Source organism: Manis pentadactyla, chromosome 6, assembly GCF_030020395.1.
Source record: "Manis pentadactyla isolate mManPen7 chromosome 6, mManPen7.hap1, whole genome shotgun sequence".
NCBI classification, from domain to species: domain Eukaryota; kingdom Metazoa; phylum Chordata; class Mammalia; order Pholidota; family Manidae; genus Manis; species Manis pentadactyla.
The window spans coordinates 9,900,363-9,917,566 of record NC_080024.1 but is presented as its reverse complement, the minus strand read 5'-3'; the positions used below and the strand labels follow the sequence as shown (position 1 = coordinate 9,917,566).

General features: G+C 38.9%; 1 long non-coding RNA gene across 1 annotated transcript in view; it reads right to left on the bottom strand.

The window, feature by feature from the left end:
- LOC130684220 (uncharacterized) overlaps positions 1-16,908 on the bottom strand; it is a 30,376-nt gene extending 13,468 nt beyond the window's left edge. The window contains exons 1-3 of the long non-coding RNA XR_008998407.1: positions 16,695-16,908; positions 12,559-12,687; positions 2,763-2,847 (exon numbers count right to left, since the gene is read on the bottom strand). This is a non-coding gene — a long non-coding RNA (uncharacterized LOC130684220). The remainder of the gene's footprint in view (positions 1-2,762; positions 2,848-12,558; positions 12,688-16,694) is intronic.
- Between the last annotated feature and the right edge of the window lie 296 nt (positions 16,909-17,204).

Here is a 17,204-nt window from a genome sequence, read left to right as displayed (position 1 = left end):
ATTTCTCTTTCCTGCCCCGGCAGAAGCCAGCCAACACCCCTCTAACCTCTCAGGTTCAGATAAGCCCCCAGTTGCCCAGGTAATTACCCACTGATACGGAGATGGACTACGGCTCTCCATCCCTGAGGAACACCAGTTGATAATGCATATGCACTAAAGCCATACTTCTCTCCACCCCTGAGGACTAAAGCCAGGCGAGATATTCTGGAACTACTACAATTTTACTCATAGTACCTGACCACTATCTGCCCATTATTTAGCCTCCAGTCCTGTGGGCTCCTTTGCCCACTCCTAACTGACTGGTGCTCTCAAGAATCACCTTCCATAAACTGCTTTTAGTCAGGTTCTAATCTCAAGAGTTGGTCTCAGGGAGAAGCAGACATTCCTTCAAACATCTTGTTTGTCCTAACTGTTCCCTTGAGAAGTCTCAAAAATACTTAGAAGTTTCCTTCAGCTAAACAGTAGACAGGCTTCTTTCTGACCTTCCTCATATTTCCAGCTCTGATGGAATCCAGTTGGCCTAACTACACAAGGCCTTTCTTCTCCCTTTTCCTAGAGTATTTACTTTAGAATATGAACATTGTGCTCTTTCTCTGCCCCTTTGTGGGTAAAATTGTAATATTTCCAGAATATCTCACCTGGCTTTAGTGCATCTGCACGTCAACAGGCGTTCCTCAGGAATGGAGAGCCGTAGTCCATCTCCATATCAGTGGGTGATTACCTGGGCAACCAGGGGCTTATCTGAACCTGAGAGGTTGCCTGCAGGGGTGTTGGCTGGCTTCTGCCAGGGCAGGAAAGAGAAGTAGTCCCCAACCGCAGTTTGTAAGCAATAAATGGGTTTTAAACTTCGTTTCTCCCTTTGACTGATTTCGGTTTTAGAGGTATTTTTCCCAGTATTTCCTCTCCCTGGAGATACACCCTTTGAGATAAAAATATTTGCAAAAGTTTGCTAATTTTATAATCCAGGACTAACTTTATCAGGAACCTGGGAGCTATCAAGGAAGGCAATACCCTAATCTCCCAGGGAGGAGATTAGGGAACCTAATCAACCCAAATCTAGCCCTTAAAAACTATCTTTTTTTTTCAGTGATTTTGACCTCAGACTGAGTTTGGACTCTCCCACCTATTGCAATAGCCTTGAATAAACTCTTTCTTGCCTACTTAATTTTGTCTAATGCAATTTTTGCTTTGACAGGTAATATTACGGAAAACCAAGTTTAGCTTCAGCATTTTCAGAGGTTATTTTGCTTTGAATCTAGGAGCAGAGAGTTAATTGCCAAATGCTTAAAAATAAAGCCTTGTAAGAATTCAAAATTGGGGCAAATAATTATGGTGATTTGTTATTTTCTGTGTAATAAGTACAGGACAAACAAGAAGTTAGAACATTTGGAATCCTAGATCATCCCAAATTAAATAATCAAGGGGAAATTATTTAATGCCTTGAGCCTCAGTTTCTCATTTATAAAATGAAGAGCTTTGACAAATTTACTTCCTACTCTAATATTCTATGATTATTTGATTATACTTTTGTCTGAAAGATTTGGTTTGATCCCAGTTAAGAAGCAAGCATTCTCTTATATCCAGATATAATCATTAAACCTCATGGTATCTTTAGTTGGGAGCATAGACTCATCATGATGTGAAGTAATGTGTTCATTGCAATGAGCCCATACATTACTAGCCAATTAACAACCTTTCAAATAACATTCCTAAATGAATAACAAAATTGGTGCCAAGGAACACAGCTACCGCACCAACACTCCAGCTGTTAATTATACTCTTGTCTGTACTGAAGCTCAGTATTCCAGCACTTCCTCTTTTCTTAGTTATAATTAATCAATGTGTTTATGGAAATCTAATATCAAACTGTAATTTCACAAAATGCATGATCTGAGCCCCTCATCTTTCTAATTCATGTTGCACATTCATTTTCCATAAAATTCTTTTGAAATGTGTTTCTTCCTTTATGGGAGGAAGTTATTATTTATTAGTTTTTGGTCCTCTTCATCTGTCTTTATGATTTTGCTTTAACCCCTAAATACTTCAGTGTATATTTCGTATAAACGGGGGTATTCTGTTACATAACCATTGTTCAGTTAACAAAATTAGGAAATTAACATTGATACGGTATGATTTCTTCTTCAAATGTCACCAGTTGTCCAATAATATCCTAATATAGCAAAATAAAAGAAAAAAATGTTCTGGTCCACGATCACACCTTGCATTTAGTTCTCATGTGTTTTTAAACTTCTTCAATCTGGAATGAAATGTTTTTCATGGTTCTTTCATCATCATCATTTAGTTAGGTCAACTGTTGATAGACCAATATTTCAGAGGGAAGAAATTCTTACATCATGGCTAAATTATTTCCATTTGATGATATAACCTTATCAATTCTATGGCGACACGTTGTTTTTTCATGTTTGTTGCTATTTTCATACGGTGGGCAAATGGGCCCCTGGCGACCACCTGGAGTTACACCTCTGCCTCCTCTCCTAGTGGTCAGCACTCTAAAAAGAGTTGATATTTAAATGCCACAGATTTATGAAATCTTGGAGCTAGTGTGGATTTTGTAAATCATCCAGTCTGACAATCTTTTACCAATAAGAACACTGAGTGATTTAATTAACTTGTACCATTCAATTTCTACTTCCACCATTTGAACTACTTTTCATATTTTATTACATTAACCAACATGATTATATTTTTATGTGAAACATAACTTGTCTCTTTGTAAATGTAATTTTTTTACTGTCACATACCTGAAAGTCTTCTGCACAGTGAAACAGACCTAATATCCCAGAAGAGTACAATCTTCCATTTTCTGTGCAGATAACACACCGTAGGCTGAAACAAAGGATTAGCAGTTACATGGACCAAAATATAAATTCACTGTGGTATTATGCTAGAGACTGTGGATATTAAATCCCCTTCTCTATTAGATGCAATGGAACACAGATTGAGAAGTGAAGAGAGTGGGGTCTTTCAAGCAGGATGCCTGGAATGTCCTTGCTCCACTATTCATTTTGGGCAAATTATGTGATTTTTCCATGCTTTCCCTTTCTCATCTGTAGAAAAAAAGCAACACTAATAATCATTTCATGGGCTGTTTGAGCCTTGAGTATGAAATAATACACGCAGAGTACCTGGTATATAATTGAACAAGCAATTAATATACATGCATCTAATGAGATCACAACATCCTGTCCGTTATCCTTTCCTTTTAGGAGGTTTATTACTGGCTTACAAACAGGGGGAACACTTATCAAATGCAGAGATGACCCAAGTTAGAGATGGAATGATAATCCATGGTGGGACAGATTGAAAATCCAAACAGTTCTCAACAGTCTGGACCAGAAGTCAGCCTTCACCTCCTGAAACTGAACAGGAATGTGATACTGTTCAGAATATACAATTCTGCATTGCAATTCTCAGCCTGCACCACATAAATATGAAACTGAAGGGAGACAGAATCTGTCTTAAAAGTAATTAGTATGGAAAGAACTCCAGGGTTCTGACTGACAGCAAAATTAACACGAGCAAACGGTGATGTGGCTGTCAGAAACGTTCATGGTTTCTTAGATTAGATAAATAGAAGCCTAAAGTCTAGGTGAGTCATCCGAGGATGGCACATCAGACTCAAGCCGATGTTTGACGAGATGCAGATCGCTGGTCCCCACACAACATTCAAATGCCTTCAAGGGTCTGGATGTGGTGCCCTGGCATCTGCCCTTAACAGTCTGATGGTTTTCATGCTGGTACTCAACCTCAGAAGACTCGTGTAGAGAATAAATATATACTTAAGTATGGTGCTAACACAGAATGTAAATGCTCAGTAAATGGGAGTTGTAAGCATTTTTTATGGTTATTTTATCAGTTACATTGGCACTTTTGTGAAATTCATTATCTGGATCAAACTTACCAATTAATTATATATGTGAAACTTTTTCCTTCCTCTTTCCCTCTCTTCCTGCTTTTCCAGTTTTCCTAAATTTCTCATTTCTGCCTTTCACCATTTATTAATTAGGGCCTACCATGTGCTATAGTATTATGCTTGGCATGTGGAGATTTAAAAAACACGGGTCTTGCCGTCAGGCAATGTAGCAACCTAGTAGGGGAGGGTTTAACCTACATACACAACTGTAAGAGAATCAAGGAGCCCGGGAGCATGGGGGAGCTTTCTGGAATTGCCTGTGCTCTAAAAGATGCAAAGAGCAATAAAGAGCAGCATAGAAATAAGCCCTCAATTCCTGCACTCGCTCAGTGGAGGACAGTCTCTTCAAGAAGGCCACCCTTGCCAGAGGAGGTAGAGAGGCTCTTGGCAAACATAGTTCACGGTTAGTTTCCCTCACCAGGCCCCCAACCCCCCACCCTCTGCCCACCATTCTCAATACCCACCACCAAAGCTAACTGATCTGTTCGATATCCTCGCAATTCTCCTTGACGTTTCTGGAAATTATTTCATGCTCCACCAGCATGAAATTTCATGCTTAACCAGCACTTCTCCAAATTTACTGTGCTTATGAGTCACCTGGGGATCTTGTTAGAGATTCCAATTCAGTGAGTCTCAGGTAGAGCCTAAGAATTTACAATCCTAACAAGCTCCTGGGTAATTCCTACACTGCTGTTAGAAAAACTATAAACACTAATAAATACAAATTAAATATTAGTATTAATTAAACACCAGCTAAGAGTTAAAATGTTACCTTGGCAAGCAAGTGTAATAAATATTCAGAAGTCAATAGACAGAGGGGAGGAAGATGGCAGCGTGAGTAGAGCAGCGGAAATCTCCTCCCAAAACAACATATATCTATGAAAATATAACAAAGACAACCCTTCCTAGAATAAAGACCAGAGGACACAGGACAATATCCAGACCACACCCGCACCTGAGAGAACCCAGCGCCTCACGAAGGGGGTAAGATACAAGCCCCGGCCCGGCGGGAGCCGAGCGCCCATCCCCCCAGCTCCCGGCGGGAGAAGAGCAGGCAGAGCGGGAGGGAGACGGAGCCCAGGGCTGCCGAACACCCAGCCCCAGCCATCCGGGCCAGAGCGCAGACACAGTACGTGCCCAGGGGGCCCTGGATACTGGGGGAACAGGGCAGCAAGACTGGTGAGCAGATGCCTGAGGCTGGCGCCAGAGAATAAAGAAAAATGAGCGGCCACTTTTTTTTTTTTTATTTAAATATATATATATATATATATTTTGTGATCGTTGTTTTGTTTTGGCGGGTGCTTTTTGGAAGTCTTAAAGGGGCAGGGCGGGACACTTAATCCAGAGGTAGGGAATCCGGGGATCTCTGGGCACCCTAACCCCTGGGCTGCAGGGAGCAGGGAGGCCCCTTACGGAGATAAATAGCCTCCCAGCAGCTCCTGCTCCAACGCGACTCCACCATTTTGGAGCAGCTGCCCGAGCCAGGCCACGCCCACAGCAACAGCGGAGATTAACTCCATAGCAGCCGGGCAGGAAGCAGAAGCCCTGTCTGCGCGCAGCTGCCCAGCACAAGCCACTAGAGGCCGCTGTTCTCCCAGGAGAGGAGGGCCACAAACCAACAAGAAGGGAAGTCCTTCCAGCCGTCACTCGTCCCAGTTCTGCAGACTATTCCTATCACCATGAAAAGGCAAAGCTACAGGCAGACAAAGATCACAGAGACAACACCAGAGAAGGAGACAGACCTAACCAGTCTCCCTGAAAAAGAATTCAAAATAAGAATCATAAACATGCTGACAGAGATGCAGAGAAATACGCAAGAGAAATGGGATGAAGTCCGGAGGGAGAGCACAGATGCCAGGAAGGAGATCGCAGAAATGAAACAAACTCTGGAAGGGTTTATAAGCAGAATGGATAGGATGCAAGAGGCCATTGATGGAATTGAAACCAGAGAACAGGAACGCATAGAAGCTGACATAGAGACAAAAGGATCTCCAGAAATAAAACAATATTAAGAGAACTGTGTGACCAATTCAAAAGGAACAATATCCATATTATAGGGGTCCCAGAAGAAGAAGAGAGAGGAAAAGGGATGGAAAGTATCTTAGAAGAAATAATTGCTGAAAACTTCCCCAAACTGGGGGAGGAAATAATCGAACAGACCACGGAAATACACAGAACCCCCAACAGAAAGGATCCAAGGAGGACAACACCAAGACACGTAATAATTAAAATGGCAAAGATCAAGGACAAAGAAAGAGTTTTAAAGGCAGCTAGAGAGAAAAAGGTCACCTATAAAGGAAAACCCATCAGGCTAACATCAGACTTCTCGACAGAAACTCTACAGGCCAGAAGAGAATGGCATGATATATTTAATACAATGAAACAGAAGGGCCTTGAACCAAGGATACTGTATCCAGCACGACTATCATTCAAATATGACGGTGGGATTAAACAATTCCCAGACAAACAAAAGGAGAACAATCCTAAATGAATGATCTAATGTCACAATTATAGAAATTGGAAAAAGAAGAACAAATGAAGCCTAAGGTCAGCAGAAAGAGGGACATAATAAAGATCAGAAAAGAAATAAATAAAATTGAGAAGAATAAAACACTAGCAAAAATCAATGAAACCAAGAACTGGTTCTTCGAGAAAATAAACAAAATAGATAAGCCTCTAGCCAGACTTATTAAGAAGAAAAGAGAGTCAACACAAATCAGCAGTATCAGAAACGAGAATGGAAAAATCACGACGGACCCCACAGAAATACAAAGAATTATTAGAGAATACTATGAAAACCTATATGCTAACAAGCTGGGAAACCTAGGAGAAATGGACAACTTCCTAGAAAAATACAACCTTCCACGATTGTCCCAGAAAGAAACAGAAAATCTAAACAGACCAATTACCAGCAACGAAATTGAAGCGGTAATCAAAAAACTACCAAAGAACAAAACCCCCAGGCCAGATGGATTTACCTCGGAATTTTATCAGACATACAGGGAAGACATAATACCCATTCTCCTTAGAGTTTTCCAAAAAATAGAGGAGGAGGGGATACTCCCAAACTCATTCTATGAAGCTAACATCACCCTAATACCAAAACCAGGCAAAGACCCCACCAAAAAAGAAAACTACAGACCAATATCCCTGATGAACGTAGATGCAAAAGTACTCAACAAAATATTAGCAAACCGAATTCAAAAATACATCAAAAGGATCATACAACATGACCAAGTGGGATTCATCCCAGGGATGCAACGATGGTACAACATTCGAAAGTCCATCAACATCATCCACCACATCAACAAAAAAGAAAGACAAAAACCACATGATCATCTCCATAGATGCTGAAAAAGCATTTGACAAAGTTCAACATCCATTCATGATAAAAACTCTCAGCAAAATGGGAATAGAGGGCAAGTACCTCAACATAATAAAGGCCATCTATGATAAACCCACAGCCAACATTATATTGAACAGCGAGAAGCTGAAAGCATTTCCTCTGAGATCGGGAACTAGACAGGGATGCCCACTCTCCCCACTGTTATTTAACATAGTACTGGAGGTCCTAGCCATGGCAATCAGACAAAACAAAGAAATACAAGGAATCCAGATTGGTAAAGAAGAAGTTAAACTGTCACTATTTGCAGATGACATGATACTGTACATAAAAAACCCTAAAGACTCCACCCCAAAACTACTAGAACTGATATCAGAATACAGCAAAGTTGCAGGATACAAAATCAACACACGGAAATCTGTGGCTTTCCTATACATTAACAATGAACCAACAGAAAGAGAAATCAGGAAAACAACTCCATTCACAATTGCATCAAAAAAAATAAAATACCTAGGAATAAACCTACCCAAGGAAGTGAAAGATCTATACTCTGAAAACTACAAGTCACTCTTAAGAGAAATTAAAGGGGACACTAACAGATGGAAACTCATCCCATGCTCATGACTAGGAAGAATTTATATTGTCAAAATGCCCATCCTGCCCAAAGCAATATACAGATTTGATGCAGTCCCTATGAAACTACCACCAACATTCTTTAATGAACTGGAACAAATAATTCAAAAATTCATATGGAAACACCAAAGACCCCGAATAGCCAAAGCAATCCTGAGAAAGAAGAATAAAGTAGGGGGGATCTCACTCCCCAACTTCAAGCTCTACTATAAAGCCATAGTAATCAAGACAATTTGGTACTGGCACAAGAGCAGAGCCACAGACCAATGGAACAGACTAGAGAATCCAGACATTAATCCAGACATATACGGTCAACTAATATTTGATAAAGGAGCCATGGACATACAATGGCAAAATGACAGTCTCTTCAACAGATGGTGCTGGCAAAACTGGACAGCTACATGTAGGAGAATGAAACTGGACCATTGTCTAACCCCATATACAAAAGTAAACTCAAAATGGATCAAAGACCTGAATGTAAGTCATGAAACCATTAAACTCCTGGAAGAAAACATAGGCAAAAACCTCTTAGACATAATCATGAGTGACCTCTTCTTGAACATATCTCCCCGGGCAAGGAAAACAATAGCAAAAATGAGTAAGTGGGACTATATTAAGCTGAAAAGCTCTGTACAGCAAAAGACATCATCAATAGAACAAAGAGGATCCCTACAGTATGGGAGAATATATTTGAAAATGACACATCCGATAAAGGCTTGACATCCAGAATATATAAAGAGCTCACATGCCTCAACAAACAAAAAACAAATAACCCAATTAAAAAATGGGCAGAGGAACTGAACAGACAGTTCTCCAAAAAAGAAATACAGATGGCCAACAGACACATGAAAAGATGCTCCACATTGCTAATTATCAGAGAAATGCAAATTAAAACTACAATGAGGTATCACCTCACACCAGTAAGGATGGCTGCCATCCAAAAGACAGAGAACAACAAATGTTGGTGAGGCTGTGGAGAAAGGGGAACCCTCCTACACTGCTGGTGGGAATGTAAGTTAGTTCAACCATTGTGGAAAGCAGCATGGAGGTACATCAAAATGCTCAAAACAGACCTACCATTTGACCCAGGAATTGCACTCCTAGGAATTTACCCTAAGAATGCAGCAATCAAGTATGAGAAAGACCAATGCACCCCTATGTTTATCGCAGCACTATTTACAATAGCCAAGAATTGGAAGCAAGCTATATGTCCATCAATAGATGAATGGATAAAGAAGATGTGGTACATATACACAATGGAATACTACTCAGCCATAAGAAAAGGGCAAATCCAACCATTTGCAGAAACATGGATGGAGCTGGAGGGTATTATGCTCAGTGAAACAAGCCAAGCGGAGAAAGAGAAATACCAAATGATTTCACTCATCTGTGGAGTATAAGAACAAAGGAAAAACTGAAGGAACAAAACAGCAGCAGAATCACAGAACTCAAGAATGGACTAACAGGTCCCAAAGGGAAAGGGACTGGGGAGGATGGGTGGGTAGGGAGGGATAAGGGGGGGGGAGAAGTAGGGGGGTATTAAGATTAGCATGCATGGGGGTGTAGGAGAAAAGGGAGGGCTGTACAACACAGAGAAGGCAAGTAGTGATTCTACAACATTTTGCTATGCTGATGGACAGTGACTGTAAAGGGGTTTATAGGGGGGACCTGGTATAGGGGAGAGCCTAGTAAACATAATATTCATCATGTAAGTGTAGATTAGTGATACCAAAAAAAAAAGAAAACGGGCAGTTCCTGTGTGGTAACCTCCAATGAGTTCTACACAAGAGTATAAAGGGCATATAAAAGTGTAGGCAAAGGGTCTGTTTGTGTTTATACAGAGGATCAAAGCCTAATTGGGCTACCCCGAAAATGAACTAAGATACAGTATGAAAAAGAACTTCCAACATCAGCACTCTCTGGAAGACTCATGACAGAAGATGATCATCAAAAAACCCCAACAAAGATCCACGCACTGCTACAGCTGTAGATGCACTCATCCCACCAGTTCCTGGACTTGCCATGGGAATGAAGAAGGAGATATCTAAGCTGGCCTGTGCATACAGTAAAACAACAAATTTGACTGGATCTATACTGTTGGAACTCAATCAAGAATTAGGAGAAGTGCAAATTGTAGCGCTTCAAAATCTTACACCTATAGACTATTTACTGTTAAAAGAACATAAGGGATGTGAACATTCCCCAGCAATGGGTTGTGTTAATTTGTCTGATTTCTCTCAGACTGTTCAAGTTCAGTTGGACAATATCCACCATATCACAGATAAGTTTTCACAAATGCCTAAGGTGCCTAACTGGTTTTCTTGGCTTCACTGGAGATGGCTGGTAATTACAGGTATGCTTTGGTTATGTAACTATACTCCTATTATGTTAATGTGTGTGTGCAATTTAAGTAGTAGCTTAAAACCTATACATGCTGGTTTCTCTACAAGAAGATATATCAAAGAAATAATAAATCTTCCCATGTTTTCTGCCGCCTGCTACTTCTATAGCTTTTCTTCTTCCTTCCTAATTACAACCCTTAAATAGAATTCGTGCCTCATATCAAATTTACCGAGTATCATAATTCTTCCAAGTGGTAAAGATACCTCAAGACAAATGCTGGGCATAGAAGCTACAGGGCAAAAATATGCAAAGAAATAAAAAGCTAACCATTTCAAACAATAAGGCTTCTCTCTCTCACTTACCAACTTTACATTTCCCTGTATGGCCCCGGAAGATGACCGGTTAGCCAGAGACGGGTAAGATTCCTCAAGGGAGGAACAACCTAAGACAGGCACAGTCGCAGGGGGGTCATCAGGTGAGAAATTGGGGATCAACAGAGGTGAGGCTTAGAACCTCACCCCCCTGTTCTGAGAGAAATCTTCTGCATACGTGGATGTTTTATTGCCCTTGTTTAGCTTGGATTAACTCATAGTCTACAGGCACACACTTGATCATCTACATTTGCTCTCTTACAACACTAAACTATGTTTTCTACCTTTATCTTGTATCTACCTACCACTTCAGCATTTTATTAAAAATAATAATAATAAAGAGAGAAATGTGGTATCCACATATAAATCAAGTATAAAAATCAAATGAGTATTCATATTTGTACTGATTGTTTATAGTCCATAATGCATGAGCAAAACCGAAGGTTTCTGTGATGACTGCCCATGTACTGTTCACCATGTAAGAACTTATTCACTATGTAAGAATTTGTTCTCCATGTAAGAACTTGTTTGTTATGCTTCAGAAGATTGGAGACTGATGAAAATTAGGCTTGGGGTGGATTAATGATTGTGCATTGAGCATTGACTCCCCTATACAGAATTTTATTGTTGTTAACCATTTGATCAATAAATATGAGAGATGCCAAAAAATAAATAAATAAATAAATAAATAAATAAACAAACAAACAAAAACAAGTCAATAGAGTATCAAGAGCAAGAACTTTAGACCAAATTTTTAAGTGTGAGATAGAAAAGTTGTAGAATTTCATGTGTATTTAGTGGTGCCTGAGAAATGTTGCCTTGGGTTTTGTTTTTCTTCCCTTCCAAGATATTATTGCAGCTGCAGTTAGTTGTATTTCCAATGCTACCAAAACACTTTTTCATGCTACAGTGATTCATGACTATCCCATTATGTGTGTTTATTTATTGACACTCTTGCTGACAATGGCAGAGAATAAAATGTTTCCAGAGAAAGCAAGAGATTACAGGTGTTTGCCTTTCACTTATGTGATGTCAGTTTAGTCCCATTGTGCACCAGGAAGTGCTTATTATTTTGTGATATGACTTCAGACAGGTTTAGATTCCAGATCACCATCTTATCTTTGAGTATGAAGAAAATAAGTGATTAAAAAATTAAGAATAGATCCTTTAGATAATAATATAGATCCTCAATTTAAAATAGTTTATGAAATGAAGAAATGTACCATGCAAATGAAAAGCCATTTTAGCAGAGAAATGTTCTACCTCATCACAACTAATTGTTATTTGAGTGTTTATTAGTAAGGTAAGAAAACTCATATCTGAAATTGGAACAACATTGGAAGAAAAGAATGGATTCTGTTTTGTCCAGCTAGATAAAAATGTAAAAGTTTCTATGTTTTTGTGATGTTTAACAATAACAACAAAAAAAATGGTGTGGCCTTTGAAGTATTTGTATTTATTTCAATGAAAAAATACAAATGCATTGTTAAACAAAAGATAACCATGATAAAAGGAAGTCATGGGTATGACTTAGAATGACTAAATGGGCAAACTCTACATTCTAGATCTTATCTCTCTCTGAAAGTATCAGAAATAAAATCATAATAAGGACACTAAGGCCTCAGATAGTAAATTGATAATGCTTCCAACCCTGAATAATAAATGCCACACTTAGAACTTTTAAAATTCAGTCGATAGAAGTTATTGTGCACAGCATATTACATGCTACATATAAAAAGATTGTATCTTTTCTATCTTTGCATCTCAGGAATATTGCTCGATTCCTGGTACCCAGGCAGCTCTTAATACATGCTCATTTAATGAATGCATGACTGCACGAATGCCTGAATATTCCAGGAGTCACAAGAAGATGTGAATGAAATAGAGAAGAACTTTGTTATTGGCAAAACAGTTCCCCAAAATGGGGCCTCTACCCGTTCGGTGTCACAAAGCCGATATAGAAGATCAAAAGTGAGGGTGAAGCATTGCAGGCTTTATTCAGTGGCCCAGAGACTGTAGAAGCAGGAGCGCAGTTCACAAACCAACTGCTCAGTCGGTGAGACCTGGGAAGTCATAGACAAGGGGCATATTTAGTGAAGAGATTTGGCACTAAAAGCAAAGGAAGGAATATCCCTGTTTTTTGTTTGTTTGTTTGTTTTATTGGGATTGGGGAGAACTGCTCAAAGCCAGAATATCACATTTCTTTTGTCCTCTCTGGTTGCTTCCCCGTCGTTGTCACGGTGTTGTCAACCGTCATGGCACTGGTGGGAGTCTTCATTTAGTATAAAAAATACATTACAATTAAGGTAGAGGTTCTTTTGAGGTCAAATGAACCACTGTCTTGGATCCCACCAGCTTCAGCTGGTTGGGCCCCAGGGGTCCCCTGACTGTAGGTATCTATCTCTCAAGGCGGGTTCAGCTCAGCTGGGACACCTCAGCATTTAGGCAGAGTCAAAGCAGGGTGAGGGTTCAGCCCCAGCAAACAACTATAGCTCAGGAGGGAAGAACACCTTTTGCCTTCCTTTATATACTCTGGTTAAGGGAACAGCACCATATATTGGCTGTTGATTTAGCACATTTATTGCAGCTTCTATAAAAGCATTGAGTTCCTATCATTAATTTTCTCCCATTATGTATCCATTCCTCATATCATAAGGTCAACTGTTCTGATGATTAATTTTATGTGTCAGCTTGACTGGATCATGGATGCCCCAATATGTTAGACATTATTTGTGGGTGTGCCAGCAAGAGTGTTTCTGAAAGAGATTATCATTTGAATCTAATGCTGAAAGGAATACACTCAGTCCCTTGTGTATGTCATGTAAACTCAAGTTTCAGACCCGTGATAAGCTGTTCTTTCTCGTGGACAGCACTCCTTCACATCCTTCAACATCCAGCTTAGTCACTTTCTCTTCTAGGAAGTCTTTCGTGAATCACTGCTTTCTGCATCTCTTATGCCACATTTAGACTTATTGTCCTTAGAATTTGGACAGTAATCAACATCTAAGAGATCAACAAATGTATTCTGAATTGAGTTAGATTGGTTAGACATGTTCCATAAAGTTTGAAATTTAGTGAAATATTATTATTTGCCCCAATTATTATAGTTTGAAAGATAGATTTTATTTTGCCTATTTAAAGGGTACTGTATCCACATGGCAAGAATGCTGCCAAGATATGAACATCATCATTGCTTCATAAGAAACTAGGCATTTATTTGAACTAAAACCTAAAGCCATTTCTGAAATTTAAATTTTCATTGAGATATGTCTAGGCAATTATGAGTCACTAAACATAACTAAGGATTAAAATTATTCTTCTTTTATGTAATCCTAATAAGTTTTCTCTATATTTTATAATAATAGAGATTTTTGAAAAGTATGGTAGACTGTTTTCAAACATGGGCAACACATAGTGGAGGTGTGTGCCCGGAAGGTAGAACCTAGAGCTAAAGAGAACTTTGGGTGAAGGAAGCACCCCCAGAAAGCAGGAACAGTCACATCCCCTGCCCCTGGAGAAGGGGCTGAGGTGACATGTTCCCAGCTGGATTTTAGAATTAATAAAGACCAGTGACTGCAGCTCACAGCCTTCCCCACTTGTGTATTGAGTGTTGGGGGCTTGAAGGGTGGATGGACCACCTTTCTTGCTGACCAGTACAGGATCATGAGTAGCTGTACGTGAGAAGTCTTATCACATTCAGACCTGGTTAAAATTGCAAGGACCTGGAGGTTGAGCCTGATACCAAAATTGAGATAAAATTTGGGAGGAAGGCATGAGTGCATTTGGCATGAGGGAAGGATGTAAATTATTGTAGCCAGAAAATGGACTCTAGAAAATTGCTTTCAAAATGTCCATGATAACTTCTCCTATTTGTCTATAGAAATCCTTTGCCACGTCTTCCATCCAAATGTGGAGTCTACTTCCCCACCTCTTTAAACATGGGATGTTCTTGGGAATCGCACTGGCCAAGAGAACTGAAGGCTAATCCCAAGAGGCTTCCAGCCTCCACTTTCAGAAACCTGAGACCTCAGTGCTGTGGAAAAAACATTCTACCTGACCGGAGGACGGTGCACACCTGACAGCACCTACTACTGGCTGTGTGGGTGGGACCATTTTGTACCCTTAACCCAAGTTAAGTCATCAAAGGAAAACAGCTGCCTGAGTGTTCCCAGGGGACAGCAGCCTAACTGCCCTGTTTGCCAGCTCAAAAATCTATGAGAAATAATAGTCATTGTTTCTGGTCTCTAAATTTTAAGTTGGTTTATTATATGGTATTAGAAAATTGGAATGTTTACCTACATTTTTTTAACAAGTAAATGAATTTGTCATACTTCTAGGTGATTTTATACAATTAAATATTATTGGTAACGATTTTCTATCAATATTTAGTAAATAAACAAAGTAAGTACTCAGTAAATGTTTGTTGAATGACTAAATCAACAATGTGGGCATTTTTGATCCTTAAATCAATAATCAACTTATTTTTTTATTAATAAGGATTCCATAAATAGTAAGACCAAATTAATAATATTCCTTTCTACTGATTATCAATCATAGTATTTATGTTTATTATTTTGTGCTTTTTCCTTCATTTTTCCACTTTTCAGTAAACCAAAATATAATAGTGATGATGGAAAAGAAAAAAAAAGTGAACAAAAGACCATAATCATAGTTTTATTTACATAATGGCTTAAAGGGTAATAAAATATCCTTCAGAGATTTTTTTATGAGCCCCAAATGTGTTTTTATCTAAATGAGAGGATTAGAAATAAATACTGTGGAGCTGATTTATTGATATATAACTAGCATTAGACTTAAAATCAATACCTGATTCAACTTTTAACCCTCTACTTTCTAACTGTCCAAGTAGATAGAGAAACTTCTCCTAATTACCATATTCTCAACTATAAAATGGGAACATTGATATAATCTCAATAGATTGTTGCATTTTATGAATATTGAAGTGCTCTAAAACGCTATTTTTATTTGTTCTTATTGTAGAAAGTGCTTTGCGTTAAATTACAATCTTTAGCATTATACCTAAGGTAGCTTGATTTAATAGAAAAATGTAGACCATGTGACATAAAATATATGTTGGCTTACTCAGGAACCCACCCCAACCACCTTCTGGATTGCCTTCCTAAACTCTCAAAATACAGAACCTAAAAATCTCCCCTGCGGTCTTTTTCAGCCAGGTATGGCCACATGATTTGCTTCTGTACACTGAATGAGGTTCAAGCATAACTAGAAACAGCATCTTCTCTCTCATCTGTAATACAGATGTGATGGTAGGAATTGCAATAGTTACTGTGCAACCATGAGAGAAAGTGCAAAGAAGCAGAGATCTCCGCCCTGAACCCATGCTAGTAACTTCCTGCCACTAGATTTATGTTACATGAGACAAAGAACGTCCCCAATTTCTTTAGGTCACAAGTTAATTGGATTCTCCCTTACAGCTGAACACATGCCCTCACTGAAACACCCTTCATTCAGTGTGGAGTGGACAAAATCCCATTTTATCATTTATGAGTTGTGTGACGTGGACAAAAGCAGGTTGGAGGAGCCAAGTGTTGGTGAGGGAAGCGTCCTCCTGTTGGGGTTATCCAAGGACTAGCGTGTTAAGTACCTGACAGTATCTCTGGCTATAGCAGGCTGAGTGGCAAATATAACATTTAAGGATTATTTCCTGTCTTCTATAAGTTGATCACTAAGAGATTGTGGATTTCCCTATAACCACTTTTAAATGGTTTTAAAAAGAACACCTCAGGCAAATTCATCAGAGTCAGAACAGGAAATAAAGGCTGTTAGACATATTAGGCACTAAACAAGTGTCAGCACTGTCTCATTTTGTTGTGCGCTTAGACAGTTTCCACACAAATCAACCAATTTTTAAAAATAATTACAACTTGAACCTAAGAAGATATTTGATATTGAAAATATTAATACATTTCAAATAGTTTAAACTGTCCTATGTTTACTGACAAATGTGGATTCATATTCAATGACTATTTTAAAGTAGAAACAGCAATAACTACTCAGTATAGGAACAACTACTCTTCTAAGTACTTACATTTTATCACATCCTGGATACCAAGTTGCTTACCATCAAGAAATAATCCAAGTCTAAGAAAATGTTTTCCTAAAAAACTGGCTTCCAAGAAGTTTCTTTTTTCTTTTTACCTGTATAAGAAAACTTCCAGATAGCACTGGACATTGTAGTCCTTGGAATATGTTACCTCACAATATTTTAAAAATAAAGCCCTACCCATTCTATTTTCAAGAGTGAGAATGGGTGAGACATGAAAGAAAATAAAAATAACTTGACTCTCTTTGGGGTTAGAATTTGTTGACCTCTGTGTAAGTACCTAAAAATAATCTCTCCCTCTTCGGGTTTCAGTTATGATGAATTAGGTAATCTGGGCCATATGTCCTGTTGAAAAGTACTAAGCATAGAGGATAAAAAATTTTTTTTCAATCTTAAAAGCATCAAATAAGTAGTAAAGAATTAGCAGGACACCTTATCAATGAGGAAGCAGGGAAGCAACTTGGTAATACAGCAACTTCTGCCCTGAGATATAGG